Here is a 25022-nt window from a genome sequence, read left to right on the forward strand (position 1 = left end):
GATGCGGCCGGACCTGCTGTGATTTCCAGCAAAAAAAATGTTTTTTGTCTTTTTTTGTTTTTCATACAGACCCCAGCATCTGCAACATTTGACCCCTTGTGACCCCACCTCATTGTTCTTTGATGTAATGTTTTCCTGACTGACCTGTTTGGACACCATTTACACCTTTGATTGCTGTGATTATCTCTCTGCCGAGGTGTGATAAATGGCAGTTAGAAAGATTACCTGTAAACATCTGACATTATTCTCTGACTATATAAGCTGTGTTTTTATGCATCTCTCCACTTCACCTGATGAAGGAGCAGCGCTCCGAAAGCTTGTGATTTCAAATAAAACTGTTGGACTATAACCTGGTGTTGTGTGACTTCTTACATTTGTCCACCCCAGTCCAACTCCGGCATCTCCACACCATGGCTACTATCGACACCACAAACTGCCAGCTGAAAGTGGAGAGGATCTCCAAGAAGATCGCGCATATCGACACAGACATCACGTTTCTACAGAGATGCAGGAAAGCAGACAAGATCCCGAAAGGACTACAGATCACAAACCCACTCAAGTCGACCTACAACACAGACTATGCTGAGAGACTCTGCCGTCGTACCTCTCGCACACTCCTCAACCATCTTGTACACCAGCTCTACAGCAGACGCCGCAACCTCAAAACCGAGATAGAGTCCATATTCTCAGCCTGTGCTCAGGACACAGCAGACCAGCTATGAGACACCGCCAAACAGGCGAGGCAACGAAACTACACTGCCTACATGCACACCAAGAACAGGAAGCTTGAGAAACTCGGCATCACCACCAGCAGCAACCAAGCCTCCCCCGGTACCACGGTTGAAACCACAGGGAAGTCCATCGTCAACTTCTCCGACCACACCCTTCAACCAGACGAAATTGAAGTTCTCAGCCGAGGGCTCAATTTCTGCCCCACCACCAAAATGGACCCCATCGGTCTCGCGGCAGACACAGAGGAATTCATCAGGAGAATGAGACTCCGGGAATTCTTCCACAAATCCCAAGATATCAGCAGCGAACCCAATGAGACAATCAATGATCTGGACCAGCAGACAGAGGGATCCACAGTGCAGCAACCGAAGAAGAAAGAGTTGGAAAGTGTGAGGTTATGCACTTTGGCAGAAAAAATCAAAGAGCAAGTTATTATCTAAATGGAGAGAAACTGCAAAGTGCTACAGTACAAAGGGATCTGGGGGTCCTGGTGCATGAAACACAAAAAGTTAGTATGCAGGTGCAGCAGGTGATCAGGAAGGCCAATGGAATCTTGGCTTTTATTGCAAGGGGGATGGAGTATAAAAACAGGGAAGTCTTGCTGCAGTTATACAGGGTATTGGTGAGGCCACACCTGGAATATTGTGTGCAGTTTTGGTTTCCATATTTAAGAAACGATATACTTGCTCTCGAGGCGGTTCAGAGAAGGTTGACTCGGTTGATTCCGGAGATGAGGGGGTTGACGTATGAGGAAAGGTTGAGTAGGTTGGGACTCTACTCATTGGAGTTCAGAAGAATGAGAGGCGATCTTATCGAAACATATAAGATTGTAAGGGGGCTTGATCGGGTGGATGCGGTGAGGATGTTTCCACTGATGGGTGAGACTAGAACCAGGGGGCATAATCTTAGAATAAGGGGCTGCCCTTTCAAAACTGAGATGAGGAGAAACTTCTTCACTCAGAGGGTAGTAAATCTATGGAATTTGCTACCCCAGAGAACTGTGGAAGCTGCAACATTAAATAAATTTAAAATGGAGATAGACATTTTCCTAGCAGATAAGGGAATTAGGGGTTACGGGGAAAGGGCAGGGAAGTGGACGTGAGTCTAGATTCAGATCAGCCATGATCCTATTGAATGGTGGAGCAGGCCCAAGGGGCCATATGGCCTACTCCTGCTCCTATTTCTTATTATGTTCTTATGAGTCAAATTGGACCCCTCCGGAGGGTCGCTGCCCTAAGCTTGACATGTATGCTGAAGCTGTCAGGAGATGCATCAACGCCAGATTCATCAGCCGCACTCACAAGACAGTCCAGAATGTCACCCGAGCACAACACAATGCCATCCATGCTCTCAAGACCAACCGCAACATCGTCATCAAACCAGTAGACAAAGGAAGAGCCATCGTCATACAGAACAGAACGGACTATTGCAAAGAAGCATACCGACAACTGGACAACCAGGAACACTACAGACAGTTACCCGCAGATCCGACCAAAGAACACACCCGCCAACTCAACAGACTGATCAAGACCTTCGATCCAGACCTTCAAAGCATCCTACGCGCTCTCATCCCACGTACTCCCCGCGTGGGAGACTTCTACTGCCTCCCAAAGATACACAAAGCCAACACACCCGGACATCCTATCGTATCAGGCAACGGAACCCTGTGTGAGAACCTCTCTGGATACGTCGAGGGCATCCTGAAACCCTTCGTACAGGGAACCCCCAGCTTCTGTCGTGACACTACAGACTTCTTACAGAAACTCAGCACCCACGGACCAGTTGAACCAGGAAAACTCCTCCCAACGATGGACGTCTCGGCATTCTACACCAGTATCCCCCACGATGACAGCATCGCTGCGACAGCCTCAGTACTCAACACCAACGACAGCCAATCTCCAGACGCCATCCTACAACTCATCCGCTTCATCCTTGACCACAATGTCTTCACCTTCGACAACCAGTTCTTTACCCAAACACACGGAACAGCCATGGGGTCCAAATTTGCACCCCAATACACCAACATCTTCATGCACAAGTTCGAGCAAGACTTCTTCACTGCACAGGACCTCCAACCAACGCTATACACCAGATACATTGACGACATTTTCTTCCTATGGACCCACGGTGAAGAATCAGTGAAAAGACTATACGATAACATCAACAAGTTCCATCCCACCATCAAACTCACCATGGACTACTCCTCAGAATCGGTTTCATTCTTCGACACACAAATCTCCATCAAAGACGGACACCTCAGCATTTCACTCTACCGCAAGCCCATGGTCAACCTCAGGAAGCTCCACTTCTCCAGCTTCCACCCTAACCACGTTAAAGAAGCCATCCCCTATGGACAAGCCCTGCGAATACACAGGATCTGCTCAGACGAGGAGGAACGCGATGGACACCTACAGACGCTGAAAGACACCCTCGTAAGAACGGGATATGACGCTCGACTCGTCGATCGACAGTTCCAACGGGCCACAGCGAAAAATCGCATAGACCTCCTCAGAAGACAAACACGGGACACAACCAACAGAGTACCCTTCGTCGTCCAGTACTTCCCCGGAGCGGAGAAACTACGCCATGTTCTTCGCAGCCTTCAACATGTCATCGATGACGATGAACACCTCGCTAAGGCCATCCTCACGCCTCCACTACTTGCCTTCAAACAGCCGCCTAACCTCAAACAGACCATCGTTCGCAGCAAATTACCCAGCTTTCAGGAGAACAGCGACCACGACACCACACAACCCTGCCTCAGCAACCTCTGCAAGACATGCCAGATCATCAACACAGATACCATCATCACACGTGAGGACACCACCCACCAGGTAAATGGTACATACTCATGTGACTCAGCCAACGTTGTCTACCTCATACGTTGCACGAAAGGATGCCCCGGAGCATGGTACATTGGCGAGACCATGCAGACACTGCGACAACGGATGAACGGACACCGCGCAACAATCGCCAGGCAAGAGTGTTCCCTCCCAGTCGGGGATCACTTCAGCAGTCAAGGACATTCAGCCTCCGATCTTCGGGTAAGCATTCTCCAAGGCGACCTTCGAGACACACGACAACGCAAAATCATCGAGCAGAAACTGATAGCCAAGTTCCACACCCATGAGGACGGCCTCAACCGAGATCTTGGGTTCATGTCACGCTACATGTAACCCCACTTGACGTAGGGTCATCCAGACTCGAGTCATCGTTGGCTTGTTCTCTCCACACAGATGCGGCCGGACCTGCTGTGATTTCCAGCAAAAAAAATGTTTTTTGTCTGTTTTTTTGTTTTTCATACAGACCCCAGCATCTGCAACATTTGACCCCTTGTGACCCCACCTCATTGTTCTTTGATGTAATGTTTTCCTGACTGACCTGTTTGGACACCATTCACACCTTTGACTGCTGTGATTATCTCTCTGCCGAGGTGTGATAACTGGCAGTTAGAAAGATTACTTGTAAACATCTGACATTATTCTCTGACTATATAAGTTGTGTTTTTATGCATCTCTCCACTTCACCTGATGAAGGAGCAGTGCTCCGAAAGCTTGTGATTTAAATTAAACTGTTGGACTATAACCTGGTGTTGTGTGACTTACATCTATCGCTCATGCCGATCACAAAATCTTTCCTCCCGTCCCTCAATCTCTCTAACCCTTTCCCTCAAACACTCCTCCCTCTCCCTCAAACTCTCTCCCTCTCCCTCAAGCACTCCTTCCTGTCCCTCAAGCTCTAATCCCTCTCCCTCAATTATTCCTCACTCTCCCTCAACCTCTCTTCCTCTCCCTCAATCTTTCCTCCTTCTCCCTCAATCTCTCCTCACTCCCTCAATCACTCTTCCTCTCCCTGAATCTATCCTCCCTCTCCATTAATCTCTCTTCCTCTCTCTTAATCTCTCTGCCGTTTCCCTTAATCTCTCCTCCTACTCCCTCAATCACTCCTCTCTCTCCCTCAATCACTCATCACTCTCAAAATCTCTCCTCCCTCCCCCTCAATCTCTCCCCCTCTCCCTCAATCTCTCCTCCCACGCCCTCAATCTTTCCTCCCTTTACTTCAATCTCTCCTCCCCAGCTCAATATCTCCTCCCACTCCCTCAATCGCTCCTCACTTTCCCTCCATCTCTCCTCCCTCCCTCAATGTCTCCTCCCTCCCTCAATCTCTCCTCCCACTCCCGCAATCTCTCTTCCTCTCCCTCAATCTCTTGTCCCTATTCCTAACTTTCTCCTCCCTGTCCCTCAAATCTCCTCCCTTTACCTCAATCTCTCCTCCATCTCCCTCAATCTCTGCTCTCTCCCTCAATCAGTCCACACTCTCCTTCAAACTCTCTTCCTCTCCCTCAATCTCTCCTCCCTCTCCCTCAATCTCACCTCCCTCCCTCAATCTCTCCTCCCTCTCCCTCAATCTCTCCACCCTTTCCCTTAATCTCTCCTCCCACTCCCTCAATCTCTCCTCCCTCTCTCACAATCTCTCCTCCATCTCCCTCAATCTCTCCTCTCTCCCTCAATTCCCCCTCCCTCCCCCAATCTCTCCTCCCTCTCCCTCCTTCTCTCCTCCCTTTCTCTCAATCTCTCCGCCCACTCCCTCAAACTCTCCTCCGTCTCTCTCAATCTCTCCTCCATCTCCCTCAATCTCTCCTCTCTCCCTCAATTACCCCTCCCTCCCCAATCTCTCCTCCCTCTCCCAAAATATCACCTCCCTCTCCCTCAATCTCTAATCTCTCTCCCTCAATCTCTAACCCCTCTCTCAATCTCTACTCCCTTTCCCTCAATCTCTTCTCCCGCTCCCTCAATCTCTCCTGCATCCCTTAAACTCTCCTCCCTCTCCCTCAATCACAACTCCCTCCCTCAAACTCTCCTCACTTGCCCACAATCTCTCCTCCCTCTCCATCAATCTCTCCTCCCTGTCCATCAATCTCTCCTCCCTCTCCTCAAAATCTTGTCCCTATCATGCTATCTCTCCTCCCTGTCCATCAATCTTTTATCCCCCTCCCTCAATCGATCCTCCCAATTCCTCAATCTCTCCTCCCTTTCCCTCAATCTCTCTTCCTTCCCCTCAATATTTCATCCTCTGCCTCATTCTCTCCTCCCTCTCCTTCAACCTCACCTCCCTTGCCCTCAAACTGTCTTCCTCTCCTTCATCTCTATTCCTCTCCCTCAATCTCCCCTCCATCTCCCTCAATCTCTCTACCTCTCCCTCAAACACCCCTCCCTCTCCCTCAATCACTCCTCTCTCTCCCTCAATCTCTACTCCCTCTCCCTCAATCATTCCTCACTCTCCCTCAACCTCTGTTCCTCTCCCTCAATCTCTCCTCCTTCTCCCTCAATCGCTCCTCACTGCCTCTATCACTCTTCCTCTCCCTCAATCGCTCTTCCCTCTCCCTCAATCACTACTCCCTCTTGCTCAATCACTCCTCCCTCTCCCTCAATATATCCTCCCGCACCATTAATCTCTCTTCCTCTCTCTTTATCTCTCCGCCCTTTCCCTTAATCTCTCCTCCCAATCACTCAATCTCTCCTCCCTTTCACTCAAACTCTTCTCCATCTCCCTCAATCACTCCTCTCTCACTCAATCGCACCTCCCTCCCTCAATCTCTCCTCCCTTTTTCTCAATCTCTCCTCCCTCTCCCTCAATCTCCCCTCCCTCTCCCTCAATCACCCCTCCCTCTCAAAATCTCTCCTCCCTCTCCCTCAATCGCAGCTCCCTCTCCCTCAATCTCTCCTCCCACTCGCTCAATCTTTCCTCCCTTTACCTCAACCTTTCCTCCCCAGCTCAATCACTCCTCCCTTTCCCTCCATCTCTCCTCCCTCAATATCCCCTCCCTCCCTCATTCTCTCCTCCCACTCCCACAATCTCTCATCCTCTCCCTCAATCTCTCGTCCCAATTCCTAAATTTTCATCCCTGTCCCTCAATCTCTCCTCCCTTTCCCAAAATCTCTCCTCAATCTCCCAGAACCGCACTCCCACTCCCTCAATCTCTCCTTCCTACCCCCTCAATCTGTGCTCTCTCTCCCTCAATCACTGCTCACTCCCCCTCAAAATCTCTTCCTCTCCTGCAATCTCGCCTCCCTCTCCCTCAATCTCACCTCCCTCCCTCAAACTCTCCTCCCTCTCCCTCAATCGCACCTCCCTCTCCCACAATCACTCTTCCCTAGCTCCATCACTGCTCACAGTCCCTCTATTGCTCATGCATATCCCTCAATCTTTCCTCCCTGTCCCTCAATCTCTCCACCCTTTCCCTCAATCTATCTTCCACTCTCTCAGTCTCTCTTCCCTCTCCCACAATCTCTCCTCCTACTCCCTCTATCTCACCTCCATTTCCCTCAATCTCTCTTCCTCTCACTCAATCTCTCTTCCTCTCCCTCAATCTATCCTCACTCATCTCAACCTGCCCTCCCTATCCCTCAATCTATCCTCCCTCTCACTCAATATCTCTTCCCTTCCTCAACCTCTCACCCCACTCCTTCAATATCTCCCCCCTTTCCCTCGATCTCTCCTTCCTCTCCCACAATCTCTTTTGCTCTCCCTCAATCTCTCCTCCCTCTCCGTCAAACTCTCCTCCTCTCCCGTAATCTCTATTCCCTCTCCCTCCATCTCGCTTCCCTCCCACAATCTCTCCTCCCTCCCTCAATCTCTCCTCCCACTCCCTCACTGTCTTCCTCTCCCTCAATCTCTCATCCCTATTCCTCAATTTCTCCTCTATGTCCCTCAATCTCTCCTCCCTTTCCCTCAATCTCTCTCCCACTCCCTCAATCTCTCCTCCCTCTCCCTCAATCTCACCTCCCTCCCTCAATCTCTCCTCCCTCTCCCTCAATCTATCCTCCCTTTTTCTCAATCTCTCCTCCCTAGCTCAATCACTCCTCCCACTCACTCAATCTCTCCTCCCTTCCTCAATCTCTCATCCCACTCCCTCAATATCTCCTCCCTTTCCCTCAATCTCTCTTCACTTTCCCTCAATCTCTCCTCCATTTCCCTCAATCTCACCTCCCTTTCCCTCAATCTCTCTTCCCTAGTTCAATCACTCATCCCACTCCCCCAATCCCTCCTCCTTTTCCCTCAATCTCTCTTCCCACACCCTCAATCGATCATCCCTATCCCTCAATCTCTCCTCCCTGTCCCTCAATATCTCCTCCCTTTCCCTCAAGCTCTCCTCCCACTCCCTCAATTTGTCCTCCCTGTCCCTCAATCCCATCTCCCTCTCCTCAATTTCTCCTCCCACTCCATCAATCTCTCCTCCCTCGCACAATCTCGCATCCCTCTCCCTCAGTCTTTCCTCCCTATCCCACAATCTCACCGCCACAGCTCAATCACTCCTCCAACTCCCTCCATCACTCCTCCCTTTCCCTCAATCTCTCCTCCTCTCCCTCAATCTCTATTCCCTCTCCCTCCATCTCTCCTTCCTCGCACAATATCTCATCCCTCCCTCAATCTCTCCACCCACTCCCACAATCTCACTTCCTCTCCCTCAATTTCTCATCCATATTCCTCAATTTCTCCTCCCTATCCTTCAATCTCTCCTCCCTTTCCCTCAATCTCTCCTCCATCTCCCTGAATCTCTCCTCCCTCTCCCTCAATCTCTCCCCCTCCCACAATCTCTCATCCCTCTCCCTCAATCTCTCATCCCTGTTCCTCAATTTCTCCTCCCTTTCTCTCAATCTTTCCTCCCTTTCTCTCAAACTCTCCTCCTCACCTTCAATCTCTCCTCCCTCTCCCTCAATCACTCCTCCCTCACAAAATCTCTCCTCCCTCTCCCTCAATCTCACCTTCCTCTCCCACAATCACTCTTCGCTAGCTCAATCACTCCTCGCACTCCCTCTATCGATCATGGTGTGGAGATGCCGGAGTTGGACTGGGGTGGACAAATGTAAGAAATCACACAACACCAGGTTATAGTCCAACAGCTTTATTTGAAATCACAAGCTTTCGGAGCGCTGCTCCTTCATCAGGTGAAGTGGAGAGATGCATAAAAACACAGCTTATATAGTCAGAGAATAATGTCAGATGTTTACAGGTAATCTTTCTAACTGCCATTTATCACACCTCGGCAGAGAGATAATCACAGCAATCAAAGGTGTAAATGGTGTCCAAACAGGTCAGTCAGGAAAACATTACATCTCAACCGAGATCTTGGGTTCATGTCACGCTACATGTAACCCCACCTGATGTAGGGTCATCCAGACTCGAGTCATCGTTGGCTTGTTCTCTCCACACAGATGCGGCCGGACCTGCTGTGATTTCCAGCAAAAAAAATGTTTTTTGTCTTTTTTTGTTTTTCATACAGACCCCAGCATCTGCAACATTTGACCCCTTGTGACCCCACCTCATTGTTCTTTGATGTAATGTTTTCCTGACTGACCTGTTTGGACACCATTTACACCTTTGATTGCTGTGATTATCTCTGTGCCGAGGTGTGATAAATGGCAGTTAGAAAGATTACCTGTAAACATCTGACATTATTCTCTGACTATATAAGCTGTGTTTTTATGCATCTCTCCACTTCACCTGATGAAGGAGCAGCGCTCCGAAAGCTTGTGATTTCAAATAAAACTGTTGGACTATAACCTGGTGTTGTGTGACTTCTTACATTTGTCCACCCCAGTCCAACTCCGGCATCTCCACACCATGGCTACTATCGACACCACAAACTGCCAGCTGAAAGTGGAGAGGATCTCCAAGAAGATCGCGCATATCGACACAGACATCACGTTTCTACAGAGATGCAGGAAAGCAGACAAGATCCCGAAAGGACTACAGATCACAAACCCACTCAAGTCGACCTACAACACAGACTATGCTGAGAGACTCTGCCGTCGTACCTCTCGCACACTCCTCAACCATCTTGTACACCAGCTCTACAGCAGACGCCGCAACCTCAAAACCGAGATAGAGTCCATATTCTCAGCCTGTGCTCAGGACACAGCAGACCAGCTATGAGACACCGCCAAACAGGCGAGGCAACGAAACTACACTGCCTACATGCACACCAAGAACAGGAAGCTTGAGAAACTCGGCATCACCACCAGCAGCAACCAAGCCTCCCCCGGTACCACGGTTGAAACCACAGGGAAGTCCATCGTCAACTTCTCCGACCACACCCTTCAACCAGACGAAATTGAAGTTCTCAGCCGAGGGCTCAATTTCTGCCCCACCACCAAAATGGACCCCATCGGTCTCGCGGCAGACACAGAGGAATTCATCAGGAGAATGAGACTCCGGGAATTCTTCCACAAATCCCAAGATATCAGCAGCGAACCCAATGAGACAATCAATGATCCGGACCAGCAGACAGAGGGATCCACAGTGCAGCAACCGAAGAAGAAAGAGTTGGAAAGTGTGAGGTTATGCACTTTGGCAGAAAAAATCAAAGAGCAAGTTATTATCTAAATGGAGAGAAACTGCAAAGTGCTACAGTACAAAGGGATCTGGGGGTCCTGGTGCATGAAACACAAAAAGTTAGTATGCAGGTGCAGCAGGTGATCAGGAAGGCCAATGGAATCTTGGCTTTTATTGCAAGGGGGATGGAGTATAAAAACAGGGAAGTCTTGCTGCAGTTATACAGGGTATTGGTGAGGCCACACCTGGAATATTGTGTGCAGTTTTGGTTTCCATATTTAAGAAACGATATACTTGCTCTCGAGGCGGTTCAGAGAAGGTTGACTCGGTTGATTCCGGAGATGAGGGGGTTGACGTATGAGGAAAGGTTGAGTAGGTTGGGACTCTACTCATTGGAGTTCAGAAGAATGAGAGGCGATCTTATCGAAACATATAAGATTGTAAGGGGGCTTGATCGGGTGGATGCGGTGAGGATGTTTCCACTGATGGGTGAGACTAGAACCAGGGGGCATAATCTTAGAATAAGGGGCTGCCCTTTCAAAACTGAGATGAGGAGAAACTTCTTCACTCAGAGGGTAGTAAATCTATGGAATTTGCTACCCCAGAGAACTGTGGAAGCTGCAACATTAAATAAATTTAAAATGGAGATAGACATTTTCCTAGCAGATAAGGGAATTAGGGGTTACGGGGAAAGGGCAGGGAAGTGGACGTGAGTCTAGATTCAGATCAGCCATGATCCTATTGAATGGCGGAGCAGGCCCAAGGGGCCATATGGCCTACTCCTGCTCCTATTTCTTATTATGTTCTTATGAGTCAAATTGGACCCCTCCGGAGGGTTGCTGCCCTAAGCTTGACATGTATGCTGAAGCTGTCAGGAGATGCATCAACGCCAGATTCATCAGCCGCACTCACAAGACAGTCCAGAATGTCACCCGAGCACAACACAACGCCATCCATGCTCTCAAGACCAACCGCAACATCGTCATCAAACCAGTAGACAAAGGAAGAGCCATCGTCATACAGAACAGAACGGACTATTGCAAAGAAGCATACCGACAACTGGACAACCAGGAACACTACAGACAGTTACCCGCAGATCCGACCAAAGAACACACCCGCCAACTCAACAGACTGATCAAGACCTTCGATCCAGACCTTCAAAGCATCCTACGCGCTCTCATCCCACGTACTCCCCGCGTGGGAGACTTCTACTGCCTCCCAAAGATACACAAAGCCAACACACCCGGACATCCTATCGTATCAGGCAACGGAACCCTGTGTGAGAACCTCTCTGGATACGTCGAGGGCATCCTGAAACCCATCGTACAGGGAACCCCCAGCTTCTGTCGTGACACTACAGACTTCTTACAGAAACTCAGCACCCACGGACCAGTTGAACCAGGAACACTCCTCCCAACGATGGACGTCTCGGCATTCTACACCAGTATCCCCCACGATGACAGCATCGCTGCGACAGCCTCAGTACTCAACACCAACGACAGCCAATCTCCAGACGCCATCCTACAACTCATCCGCTTCATCCTTGACCACAATGTCTTCACCTTCGACAACCAGTTCTTTACCCAAACACACGGAACAGCCATGGGGACCAAATTTGCACCCCAATACACCAACATCTTCATGCACAAGTTCGAGCAAGACTTCTTCACTGCACAGGACCTCCAACCAACGCTATACACCAGATACATTGACGACATTTTCTTCCTATGGACCCACGGTGAAGAATCAGTGAAAAGACTACACGATAACATCAACAAGTTCCATCCCACCATCAAACTCACCATGGACTACTCCTCAGAATCGGTTTCATTCTTCGACACACAAATCTCCATCAAAGACGGACACCTCAGCACTTCACTCTACCGCAAGCCCATGGTCAACCTCAGGAAGCTCCACTTCTCCAGCTTCCACCCTAACCACGTTAAAGAAGCCATCCCCTATGGACAAGCCCTGCGAATACACAGGATCTGCTCAGACGAGGAGGAACGCGATGGACACCTACAGACGCTGAAAGACACCCTCGTAAGAACGGGATATGACGCTCGACTCGTCGATCGACAGTTCCAACGGGCCACAGCGAAAAATCGCATAGACCTCCTCAGAAGACAAACACGGGACACAACCAACAGAGTACCCTTCGTCGTCCAGTACTTCCCCGGAGCGGAGAAACTACGCCATGTTCTTCGCAGCCTTCAACATGTCATCGATGACGATGAACACCTCGCTAAGGCCATCCTCACGCCTCCACTACTTGCCTTCAAACAGCCGCCTAACCTCAAACAGACCATCGTTCGCAGCAAATTACCCAGCTTTCAGGAGAGCAGCGACCACGACACCACACAACCCTGCCTCAGCAACCTCTGCAAGACATGCCAGATCATCAACACAGATACCATCATCACACGTGAGGACACCACCCACCAGGTAAATGGTACATACTCATGTGACTCAGCCAATGTTGTCTACCTCATACGTTGCACGAAAGGATGCCCCGGAGCATGGTACATTGGCGAGACCATGCAGACACTGCGACAACGGATGAACGGACACCGCGCAACAATCGCCAGGCAAGAGTGTTCCCTCCCAGTCGGGGAACACATCAGCAGTCAAGGACATTCAGCCTCCGATCTTCGGGTAAGCATTCTCCAAGGCGACCTTCGAGACACACGACAACGCAAAATCATCGAGCAGAAACTGATAGCCAAGTTCCACACCCATGAGGACGGCCTCAACCGAGATCTTGGGTTCATGTCACGCTACATGTAACCCCACTTGACGTAGGGTCATCCAGACTCGAGTCATCGTTGGCTTGTTCTCTCCACACAGATGCGGCCGGACCTGCTGTGATTTCCAGCAAAAAAAATGCTTTTTGTCTGTTTTTTTGTTTTTCATACAGACCCCAGCATCTGCAACATTTGACCCCTTGTGACCCCACCTCATTGTTCTTTGATGTAATGTTTTCCTGACTGACCTGTTTGGACACCATTTACACCTTTGATTGCTGTGATTATCTCTCTGCCGAGGTGTGATAACTGGCAGTTAGAAAGATTACTTGTAAACATCTGACATTATTCTCTGACTATATAAGTTGTGTTTTTATGCATCTCTCCACTTCACCTGATGAAGGAGCAGCGCTCCGAAAGCTTGTGATTTAAATTAAACTGTTGGACTATAACCTGGTGTTGTGTGACTTACATCTATCGCTCATGCCGATCACGAAATCTTTCCTCCCGTCCCTCAATCTCTCTAACCCTTTCCCTCAAACACTCCTCCCTCTCCCTCAAACTCTCTCCCTCTCCCTCAAGCACTCCTTCCTGTCCCTCAAGCTCTAATCCCTCTCCCTCAATTATTCCTCACTCTCCCTCAACCTCTCTTCCTCTCCCTCAATCTTTCCTCCTTCTCCCTCAATCTCTCCTCACTCCCTCAATCACTCTTCCTCTCCCTGAATCTATCCTCCCTCTCCATTAATCTCTCTTCCTCTCTCTTAATCTCTCTGCCCTTTCCCTTAATCTCTCCTCCTACTCCCTCAATCACTCCTCTCTCTCCCTCAATCACTCATCCCTCTCAAAATCTCTCCTCCCTCCCCCTCAATCTCTCTCCCTCTCCCTCAATCTCTCCTCCCACGCCCTCAATCTTTCCTCCCTTTACTTCAATCTCTCCTCCCCAGCTCAATATCTCCTCCCACTCCCTCAATCGCTCCTCACTTTCCCTCCATCTCTCCTCCCTCCCTCAATGTCTCCTCCCTCCCTCAATCTCTCCTCCCACTCCCGCAATCTCTCTTCCTCTCCCTCAATCTCTTGTCCCTATTCCTAACTTTCTCCTCCCTGTCCCTCAAATCTCCTCCCTTTACCTCAATCTCTCCTCCATCTCCCTCAATCTCTGCTCTCTCCCTCAATCAGTCCACACTCTCCTTCAAACTCTCTTCCTCTCCCTCAATCTCTCCTCCCTCTCCCTCAATCTCACCTCCCTCCCTCAATCTCTCCTCCCTCTCCCTCAATCTCTCCACCCTTTCCCTTAATCTCTCCTCCCACTCCCTCAATCTCTCCTCCCTCTCTCACAATCTCTCCTCCATCTCCCTCAATCTCTCCTCTCTCCCTCAATTCCCCCTCCCTCCCCCAATCTCTCCTCCCTCTCCCTCCTTCTCTCCTCCCTTTCTCTCAATCTCTCCGCCCACTCCCTCAAACTCTCCTCCCTCTCTCTCAATCTCTCCTCCATCTCCCCCAATCTCTCCTCTCTCCCTCAATTACCCCTCCCTCCCCCAATCTCTCCTCCCTCTCCCAAATTATCACCTACCTCTCCCTCAATCTCTAATCTCTCTCCCTCAATCTCTAACCCCTCTCTCAATCTCTACTCCCTTTCCCTCAATCTCTTCTCCCGCTCCCTCAATCTCTCCTGCATCCCTTAAACTCTCCTCCCTCTCCCTCAATCACAACTCCCTCCCTCAAACTCTCCTCACTTGCCCACAATCTCTCCTCCCTCTCCATCAATCTCTCCTCCCTGTCCATCAATCTCTCCTCCCTCTCCTCAAAATCTTGTCCCTATCATGCTATCTCTCCTCCCTGTCCATCAATCTTTTATCCCCCTCCCTCAATCGATCCTCCCAATTCCTCAATCTCTCCTCCCTTTCCCTCAATCTCTCTTCCTTCCCCTCAATATTTCATCCTCTGCCTCATTCTCTCCTCCCTCTCCTTCAACCTCACCTCCCTTGCCCTCAAACTGTCTTCCTCTCCTTCATCTCTATTCCTCTCCCTCAATCTCTCCTCCATCTCCCTCAACCTCTCCCCCATTCCCTCCATCTCTCCTCCCTTTCCCTCAATCTCTCCTCCTCTCCCCAATCTCTATTCCCTCTCCCTCCATCTCTCCTCCGCCCACAATCTCTCCTCCCCCTCCCTCAATCTCACCTTCCTCTCCCACAATCACTCTTCGCTAGCTCAATCACTCCTCGCACTCCCTCTATCGATCGTGCCTATCCCTAAATCTTTCCTCCCTCTCCCTCAATCTCTCCACCCTCTCCTCAAACTCTCCTCCCTCTCCCTCAATCTCTCTCCCTCTCCCTCAATCTCTCCTTCCTCTTCTTCAATCTCTAATCCCTCTCCCTCAATCATTCCTCACTCTCCATCAACCTCTCTTCCTCTCCCTCAATCTCTCCTCCTTCTCCCTCAATCTCTCCTCACTCCCTCAATCACACATCCTCTCCCTCAATCTCTCCTCCCTCTCCCTCAATCACTCCTCCCTCTTGCTCAATCACTCCTCCCTCTCCCTCAATCTATCCTCCCTCTCCATAATCTCTCTTCCTCTCTCTTAATCTCTCCGCCCTTTCCCTTAATCTCTGCTCCCAATTGCACAATCTCTCCTCCCTTTCTCTCAATCTCTCCTCCATCTCTCTCAAGCACTGCTCTCTCCCTCAATCACTGCTCCCTCCCTCAATCTCTCCTCCCACTCCCACAATCTCTCTTCCTCTCCCTCAATATCTCATCCCTATTCCTAAATTTCTCCTCCCTGTCCCTCAATCTCTCCTCCCTGTCCCTCAATCTCTCCTCCAACTCCCTCAACCTCTCTCCCACTCCCTCAATCTCTCCTCCCTGTCCCTCAATCTCTCCTCCAACTCCCTCAACCTCTCTCCCACTCCCTCAATCTCTCCTCCCTACTCCCTCAATCTCTGCTCACTCTCCCTCAAACTCTCTTCCTCTCCCTCAATCTCTCCTCCCTCTCCCTCAATCTCACCTCTCTCCCTCAATCTCTCCTCCCTCTCCCGCAATCTCACCTCCCTCTCTCACAATCACTCTTCCCTAGCTCAGTCACTCCTCCCAGTCCCTCTATCGTTCGTGCCTATCCCTCAATCTTTCCTCCCTGTCCCTCAATCTCTCCATCCTTTCCCTCAATCCCCCCTCCCTCTCCCTCAATCTCTCTCCCTCTCCCTCAAACACTCCTCCCTCTCCCTCAATCACTCCTCCCTCTCCCTCAATCTCTACTCCCTCTCCTTCAATCATTCCTCACTCTCCCTCAACCTCTCTTCCTCTCCCTCAATCTCTCCTCCTTCTCCCTCAATCTCTCCTCACTCCCTCAATCACTCTCCCTCTCCCTCAATCTCTCCTCCCTCTCCCTCAATCACTCCTCCCTCTTTTTTTATTTTTTTATTCATTGATGGGATGTGGGCGTCGCTGGCTAGGCCTGCATTTAGTGCCCATCCCTAATTGCCCTTGAGAAGATGGTGGTGAGCCGCCTTCTTGAACCGCTGCAGTCCATATGGTGTAGGTACACCCACAATGCTGTTAGGAAGGGAGTTCCAGGATTTTTGCCCAGCGACAGTGAAGGAACGGCGATACAGGTCCAAGTCAGGATGGCAAGAAACTGGAAAGTACTGTAGTACAAAGGGATCTGAGGGTCCTGGTGCACGAAACTCAAAAGGTTAGTATGCAGGTGCAGCAAGTGATTAAGAAGGCCAATGGAATGTTGGCTTTCATTGCTAGGGGGATAGAATATAAAAATAGGGAGGTATTGCTTCAGTTGTACAAGCTATTGGTGAGACCGCTCCTGGAATACTGCATACAGTTTTGGTGTCCATACTTAAGAAAAGACATACTTGCTCTCGAGTCAGTACAAAGAAGGTTCACTCGGTTAATCCCGGGGATGAGGGGATGGACATATTGGGAGTCTACTCATTGGAGTTCAGAAGAATGAGAGGCGATTTTATTGAAACATATAAGATTGTGAAGGGGTTGGATCGGGTGGATGCGGGGAGGATGTTCCCGATGATGGGTGAAACTAGAACTAGGGGGCATAGTCTTAGAATAAGGGGCTGCTCTTTCAAAACTGAGATGAGGAGGAACTACTTCACTCAGAGGGTGGTAGGTCCATGGTATAAGCTGCCCCAAAAAGCTGTAGATGCTACATCATTACATAAATTTAAAACAGAAATAGACAGTTTCCTAGAAGTAAAGGGAATTAAGGGTTATGGGGAGCGGGCAGGAATTTGGACATGAGTCTAGGTTCGGATCAGACATGGCCCTGTGGGTAGCGGAGCGGGCCCAGGGGCCGTGTAGCCTGATCCTGCTCCTATTTCGTGTGTCTAATTCTGTTAGATTCAGGAGATGGTTCTGTGATAGTAGATTGGCGGTTAGGATCAGATCAGCCATGATCTTATTGAATGGCGGAGCAGGCTCGACGGGCCGATTGGCCTACTCCTGCTCCTATTTCTTATGTTCTTATGTTCTTATGTGTGTGGCTTGGAGGGGAACTTGTAGGTGGTGATGTTCCCATGCATCTGCTGCCCTTGTCTTTCTAAGTGGTAGAGGTTGCGGGTTTGGAAGGTGCTGTTGAAGGAGCTTTGGCGAGTTGCTGCATTGCATCTTGTAGATGGTACACACTGCAGCCGCAGTGCGCCGGTGGTGGAGGGAGTGAATGTTGAAGGTGGTGGATGGAGTGCCAATCAAGCGGGCTGCTTTATCCTGAATGGTGTCGAGCTTCTTGGGTGTTGTTGGAGCTGCACTCATCCAGGCAATTGGAGAGTATTCCATCACACTCCTGACTTGTGCCTTGTAGATGGTGGAAAGGCTTTGGGGAGTCAAGAGGTGAGACACTTGCTGGAGAATTCCGAGCCTCTGGCCTGCTCTTGTAGCTACAGTATTTATATGGCTGGTCCAATCACTCCTCCCTCTCCCTCAATCTATCCTCCCGCACCATTAATCTCTCTTCCTCTCTCTTAATCTCTCCTCCTAATCCCTCAATCTCTCCTCCCTTTCACTCACTCTCTCCTCCATCTCCCTCAATCACTACTCTCTCACTCAATCGCACCTCCCTCCCTCAATCTCTCCTCCCTTTCTCTCAATCTCTCCTCCCTCTCCCTCAATCTCTCCTTCCTCTCCCTCAATCACTCCTCCCTCTCAAAATCTCTCCTCCCTCTCCCTCAATCGCTCCTCCCTTTCCCTCCATCTCTCCTCCCTCAATATCTCCTCCCTCCCTCATTCTCTCCTCCCACTCACACAATCTCTCATCCTCTCCCTCAATCTCTCGTCCCTATACCTAAATTCCCCCTCCCTGTCTCTCAATCTCTCCTCCCTTTCCCTCAATCTCTCCTCCATCTCCCCGAACCTCACTCCCACTCCCTCAATCTCTCCTCCGTACTCCCTCAATCTCTGCTCTCTCTCCCTCAATCACTCCTCACTCTCCCTCAAACTCTCTTCCTCTCCCTCAATCTCACCTCCCTCTCCCTCAATCTCACCTCCCTCCCTCAATCTCTCCTACCTCTCCCTCAATCTAACCTCCCTTCCCCACAATCACTCTTCCTTAGCTCCGTCACTCCTCCCAGGCCCTCTATTGCTCATGCATATCCCTCAATCTTTCCTCCCTGTCCCTCAATCTCTCCTCTCTCTCCCTCAATCTTTCTTCCTCTCCCTCAATCTCTCTTCCTCTCCCTCAATCTATCCTCATTCACCTCAATCTGCCCTCCCTATCCCTCAATCTATCCTCCCTCTCGCTCAATCTCTCCTCCCTTCCTCAACCTCTCACCCCACTCCCTCAATATCTCCTCCCTTTCCCTCGATCTCTCCTCCCTCTCCCACAATCTCTTTTGCTCTCCCTCAATCTCTCCTCCCTCTCCGTCAAACTCTCCTCCTCTCCCGCAATCTCTATTCCATCTCCCTCCATCTCGCTTCCCTCCCTCAATCTCTCCTCCCTCCCTCAATCTCTCCTCCCACTCCCTCACTGTCTTCCGCTCCCTCAATCTCTCCTCCCTCCTCACTCAATTTCTGCTCCCCCTCCCTCAATCACTCCTCACTCTCCTTCAATCTCGCTTCCACTTCCTCAATCTCTCCTCCCTCTCCCTCAATCTCACCTCCCTTTCCTTCAATCTCTCTTCCCTAGCTCAATCACTCATCTCACTCCCTCAATATCTCCTCCCTTTCCCTCGATCTCTCCTCCCTCTCCCACAATCTCTTTTGCTCTCCCTCCATCTCACTTCCCTCCCACAATCTCTCCTCCCTCCCTTATTCTCACCTCCCACTCCCTCAATCTCTTCCTCACCCTCAATCTCTCATCCCTATTCCTCAATTTCTTCTCCCTGTTCCTCAATCTCTCCTCCCTCTCCCTCAATCTCAGCTCCCTTTCCCTCAATCTCTCTTCCCTAGCTCAATCACTCCTCCCACTCCCTCAATTTCTCCTCCTTTTCCATCAATCTCTCCTCCCACACCCTCAATCGATCATCTCTATCCCTAAATCTCTCCTCCCTGTCCCTCAATATCTCCTCCCTTTCCCTCAAACTCTCCTCCCACTCCCTCAATCTGTCCTCCCTTTCCCTCAATCCCATCTCCCTCTCCTCAATTTCTCCTCCCATTCCATCAATCTCTCCTCCCTCGCACAATCTCTCATCCCTTTCCCTCAGTCTTTCCTCCCTATCCCACAATCTCACTGCCACAGCTCAATCACTCCTCCAACTCCCTCCATCACTCCTCCCTTTCCCTAAATCTCTCCTCCTCTCCCTCAATCTCTCCCCCTCCCACAATCTCTCATCCCTCTCCCACAATCTCTCATCCCTCTCCCTCAATCTCTCGTCCCTATTCCTCAATTTCTCCTCCCTTTCTCTCAATCTTTCCTCCCTCTTTCTCAATCTCGCCCCATCTCCCTCAATCTCTCCTCCCTCTCCCACAATTTCACTACCTCTCCCTCAATCTCTCCCCCCTCTCCTTCAATCTCTCCTCCCACTCCCTCAATCTCTCCTCCCTCTCCCTCAATCTCTCCTCCATCTCCCACAATTTCTCTTTCCCTCCCTCAATCTCTCCTCCCTCTCCCTCAATCTCTCCTCCCTCTCCCACAATTTCACTACCTCTCCCTCAATCTCTCCTCCCTCTCCCACAATTTCACTACCTCTCCCTCAAACTCTCCCCCCTCTCCTTCAATCTCTCCTCCCACTCCCTCAATCTCTCCTCCATCTCCCACAATTTCTCTTTCCCTCCCTCAATCTCTCCTCCCTCTCCCTCAATCTCTCCTCCCTCTCCCTCAATCTCTCCTCCATCTCCCACAATTTCTCTTTCCCTCCCTCAATCTCTCCTCCCTCTCCCTCAATCTCTCCTCCATCTCCCACAATTTCTCTTCCCCTCCCACAATCTCTCCTCCCTCTCCCTCAATTTCTCTTCCTCTCCCACAATCTCTTCTTCTCTCTCAAACACTCCTCCCTCGCCCTCAATTTGTCCTCCCTCTCCCGCAATCACACCTCCCTTTCACTCAATCTCTCTTCACTCCCTCAATCTCTTCTCCCACTCCCTCAAACACTCCTCCCTCTCCCTCAATCTCTCCTCCTTTTCCCTCAATCTCTCCTGACTCCTTTAATCGCTCTTCCTCTCCCTCAATCTCTCCTCCATCTCCCTCAACCTCTCTCCCACTCCCTCAATCTCTCATCCCTACTCCCTCAATCTCTGATCTCTCTCCCACAATCACTGCTCACTCTCCCTCAAACTCTCTTCCCCTCCCTCAATCTCTTCTCCCTCTCCCTCAATCTCACATCCCTCCCTCAATCTCTCCTCCCTCTCCCTCAATCTCACCTCCCTCTCCCACAATCACTCTTCCCTAGATCAGTCACTCCTCCCAGTCCCTCTATCGCTCATGCCTATCCCTCAATCCTTCCTCCCTGTCCCTCAATCTCTCTATCCTTTCCCTCAATCTCCCCTCCCTTTCCCTCAATCTCTCTCCCTCTCCCTCAAACACTCCTCCCTCTCCCTCAAACACTCCTCCCTCTCCCTCAATCTCTAATCCCTCTCCCTCAATCATTCCTCACTCTCCCTCAACCTCTCTTCCTCTCCCTCAATCTCTCCTCCTTCTCCCTCAATCTCTCCTCACTCCCTCAATCACTCCCCCCTCTCCCTTAATCTATCCTCCCTCACCATTAATCTCTCTTCCTCTCTCTTAATCTCTCCACCCTTTCCCTTAATCTCTCCTCCCAATCCCTCAATCTCTCCTCCCCTTCACTCACTCTCTCCTCCATCTCCCTCAATCACTACTCTCTCACTCAATCTCACCTCCCTCCCTCAATCTCGCCTCCCTTTCTCTCAATCTCCCCTCCCTCTCCCTCAATCTCTCCTCCCTCTCCCTCAATCACTCATCCCTCTCAATATCTCTCCTCCCTCTCCCTCAATTGCACCTCCCTCTCCCTCAATCTCTCCTGCCACTCACTCAATCTTTCCTCCCTTTGCCTCAATCTCTCCTCCCCAGCTCAATCACTCCTCCCACTGCCTCAATCGCTCCTCCCTTTCCCTCCATCTCTCCTCCCTCAATATCTCCTCCATCACTCATTCTCTCATCCTCACCCTCAATCTCTCGTCCCTATTTCTAAATTTCCCCTCCCTGTCACTGAATCTCTCCTCCCTTTCCCTCAATCTCTCCTACCTGCTCCCTCAATCTCTGCTCTTTCTCCCTCAATCACTGCTCACTCTCCATCAAACACTCTCCCTCTCCCTCAATCTCTACTCCCTCTCCCTCAATCTCACATCCCTCCCTCAATCTCTCCTCCCTCTCCCTCAATCTCACCTCCCTCTCCCACAATCACTCTTCCCTAGCTCAGTCACTCCTCCCAGTCCCTCTATCGCTCATGCCTATCCCTCAATATTCCCTCAATCTCTCTATCCTTTCCCTCAATCTCCCCTCCCTTTCCCTCAGTCTCTCTCCCTCTCGCTCAAACACTCCTCCCTCTCCCTGAATCACTCCTCCCTCTCCTTCAATCTCGACTCCCTCTCCCTCAGTCATTCCTCACTCTCCCTCAACCTCTCTTCCTTTCCCTCAATTTCTCCTCCATCTCCTTCAATCTCTCCTCACTCCCTCAATCACTCGTCCTCTCCCTTAATCTCTCCTCATTCTCCCTCAATCACTCCTCCCTCTTGCTCAATCACTCCTCCCTCTCCCTCAATCTATCCTCCCTCACCATTAATCTCTCTTCCTCTCCCTTAATCTCTCCACCCTTTCCCTTAATCTCCACTCCCTCTCCCTCAATCTCTCCTCCCTCTCCCTCAATCACTCCTCCCTCTCAAAATCTCTCCTCCCTCTCCCTCAATTGCACCTCCCTCTCCCTCAATCTCTCCTCCTACTCACTCAATCTTTCCTCCCTTTACCTCAATCTCTCCTCCCTCAATATCTCCTCCCTCCTTCATTCTCTCCTCCCACTCCCACAATCTCTCATCCTCTCCCTCAATCTCTCATCCCTATTTCTAAATTTCCCCTCCCTGTCCCTCAATCTCTCCTCCCTTTCCCTCAATCTCTCCTCCATCTCCCTGAACCTCACTCCCACTCCCTCAATCTCTCCTTCCTACTCCCTCAATCTCGGCTCTCTCTCCCTCAATCACTCCTCACTCTCCCTCAAAATCTCTTCCTCTCCCTCAATCTCACCTCCCTCTCCCTCAATCTCACCTCCCTCCCTCAATCTCTCCTCCCTATCCCTCAATCTCACCTCCCTCTCCCACAATCACTCTTCCCTAGCTCTGTCACTCCTCCCAGTCCCTCTATTGCTCGTGCCTGTCCCTCAATCTTTCCTCGCTGTCCCTCAATCTCTCCACCCTCTCCCTCAATCAGTCCTCCCTCTCCCTCAATCTCTACTCCCTCTCCCTCAATCACTCCTCACTCTCCCTCAAAATCTCTTCCTCTCCCTCAATCTCACCTCCCCCTCCCTCAATCTCACCTCCCTCCCTCAATCTCTCCTCCCCCTCCCTCAATCTCATCTCCCTCTCCCACAATCACTCTTCCCTAGCTCCATCACTGCTCCCAGTCCCTCTCTTACTCGTGCCTGTCCCTCAATCTTTCCTCACTGTCCCTCAATCTCTCCACCCTTTCCCTCAATCTCTCCTCTCTCTCCCTTATTCTCTCTCCCTCTCCCTCAATCTCTCCTCCTTCTCCTTCAATCTCTCCTCACTCCCTCAATCACAAATCCCTCTTGCTCAATCACTCCTCCCTCTCCCTCAATCTATCCTCCATCTCCATTAATCTCTCTTCCTCTCTCTTCATCTCTCCACCCTTTCCCTTAATCTCTCCTCCCAATCCCTCAATCTCTCCTCCCTTTCTCTCAATCTCCCCTCCCTCTCACTCAACCTCACCACCCTCTCCATCAATCTCTCTCCATCTCCCTCAATATCTCTTCCACTGCCTCAATCTCTCCACCCTCGCCCTCAATCTCTCCTCCCTCTCCCGCAATCTCTCGTCCCTATTCCTCAATCTCTCCTCCCTGTCCATCAATCTCAACACCCTTTAGCTCAATCTCTCCTCACTCTCCCTCAATCTATCTTCCACTCTCTCAATCTCTCCTCCCTCTCCCACAATCTCTCCTCCTACTCCCTCAATCTCACCTCCATTTCCCTCAATCTCTCTTCCTCTCCGTCCATCTCACTTCCCTCCCACAATCTCTCCTCCCTCCCTCAATCTCTCCTCCCACTCCCTCACTCTCTTCCTCTCCCTCAATCTCTCATCATTATTCCTCAATTTCTCCTCCCTGTCCCTCAATCTCTCCTCGCTTAATCTCAATCTCTCTCCCACTCCCTCAATCTATACTCCCTTCTCCCTCAATTCCTGCTCCTTCTCCCTCAATCACTCCTCAGTCTCCCTCAATCTCTCTTCCATTTCTGCAATCTCTCCTCCCTCTCCCTCAATCTCACCTCCCTCCCTCAATCTCTCCTCCATCTCCCTCAATCTCACCTTCCTTACCCTCAATCTCTCTTCCCACACCCTCAATCTCTCCCCCCTTCCTCAATCTCTCCTCCCACACCCTCAATCGATCATCCCTATCCCTCAATCTCTCTTCCCTGCCCCTCAATATCTACTCCCTTTCCCTCAATCTCTCTTCCCTAGCTCAATCACTCCTCCCACTCCCTCCATCTCTCCTCCTTTTCCGTCAATCTCTCCTCCCACACCCTCAATCGATCATCACTATCCATCAATCTCTCCTCCCTGTCCCTCAGTATCTCCTCCCTATCCCTCAAGCTCTCCTCCCACTCCCTCAATCTCTCCTCCCTTGCACAATCTCTCATCCCTCTCCCTCAGTCTTTCCATCCCTATCCCACAATCTCACCGCCACAGCTCAATCACACCTCCAACTCCCTCCATCACTCCTCCCTTTCCCTCAATCTCTCCTCCTCTCCCTCAATCTCTATTCCCTCTCCCTCCATCTCTCCTCCCTCCCACAATATCTCCTCCCTCCCTCCCTCAACCTCTCCACCCACTCCCGCAATCTCACTTCCTCTCCCTCAATTTCTCGTCCCTATTCCTTAAATTCTTCTCCCTGTCCTTCAATCTCTCCTCCCTTTCCCTCAATCTCTCCTCCATCTCCCTCAATCTCTCCTCCCTCTCCCTCAATCTCTCTCCCCTCCTACAATCTCTCATCCCTCTCCCTCAATCTCTCATCCCTATTCCTTAATTTCTCCTCCCTTTCTCTCAATCTTTCCTCCCTCTCACAATCTCTCCCCATCTCCCTCAATCTCTCCTCCCTCTCACACAATCTCACTTCCTCTCCCTCAATCTCTCCTCCCTCTCCTTCAATTTCTCCTCCCACTCCCTCAATCTCTCCTCCCTTTCCCTCAATCTCTCTTCCTTTCCCTCAATCTATCCTCCCTCCCTCAACCACTCATCCCACTCCCTGATACTCTCCTACCTTTCCCACAATCTCTCCTCCATCTTCCTCAATCGCTCTCCCTCTCCCTCAACCTCACCTCCCTTCTCCCACAATTTCTCCTCCCTCTCCCTCAATCACTCCTCACTCTCCCTCAACCTCTCTTCCTCTCCCTCAATCTCTCCTCCTTCTCCCTCAATCTCTCCTCCATCACCCACAATTTCTCTTACCCTCCCTCAATCTCTCCTCCCTCTCCCTCAATTTCTCTTACCCTCCCTCAATCTCCCCTCCCTTTCCCTCAATCTCTCCTCGCTCCCTCAATCGCTCTTCCTCTCCCTCAATCTCTCCTCCCTCTCCC

At 50.6% G+C, this 25022-nt stretch overlaps 1 pseudogene; it reads right to left on the reverse strand.

Annotated features, from left to right (window-relative positions):
* Positions 1 to 13984: 13984 nt before the first annotated feature.
* Positions 13985 to 24804, reverse strand: LOC147121685 (uncharacterized; annotated as a pseudogene).
* Positions 24805 to 25022: the final 218 nt, after the last annotated feature.

Source organism: Somniosus microcephalus, chromosome 3, assembly GCF_052327205.1.
Source record: "Somniosus microcephalus isolate GS21.2 chromosome 3, FLI_Smic_1.0, whole genome shotgun sequence".
Taxonomy (NCBI): Eukaryota; Metazoa; Chordata; class Chondrichthyes; order Squaliformes; family Somniosidae; genus Somniosus; species Somniosus microcephalus.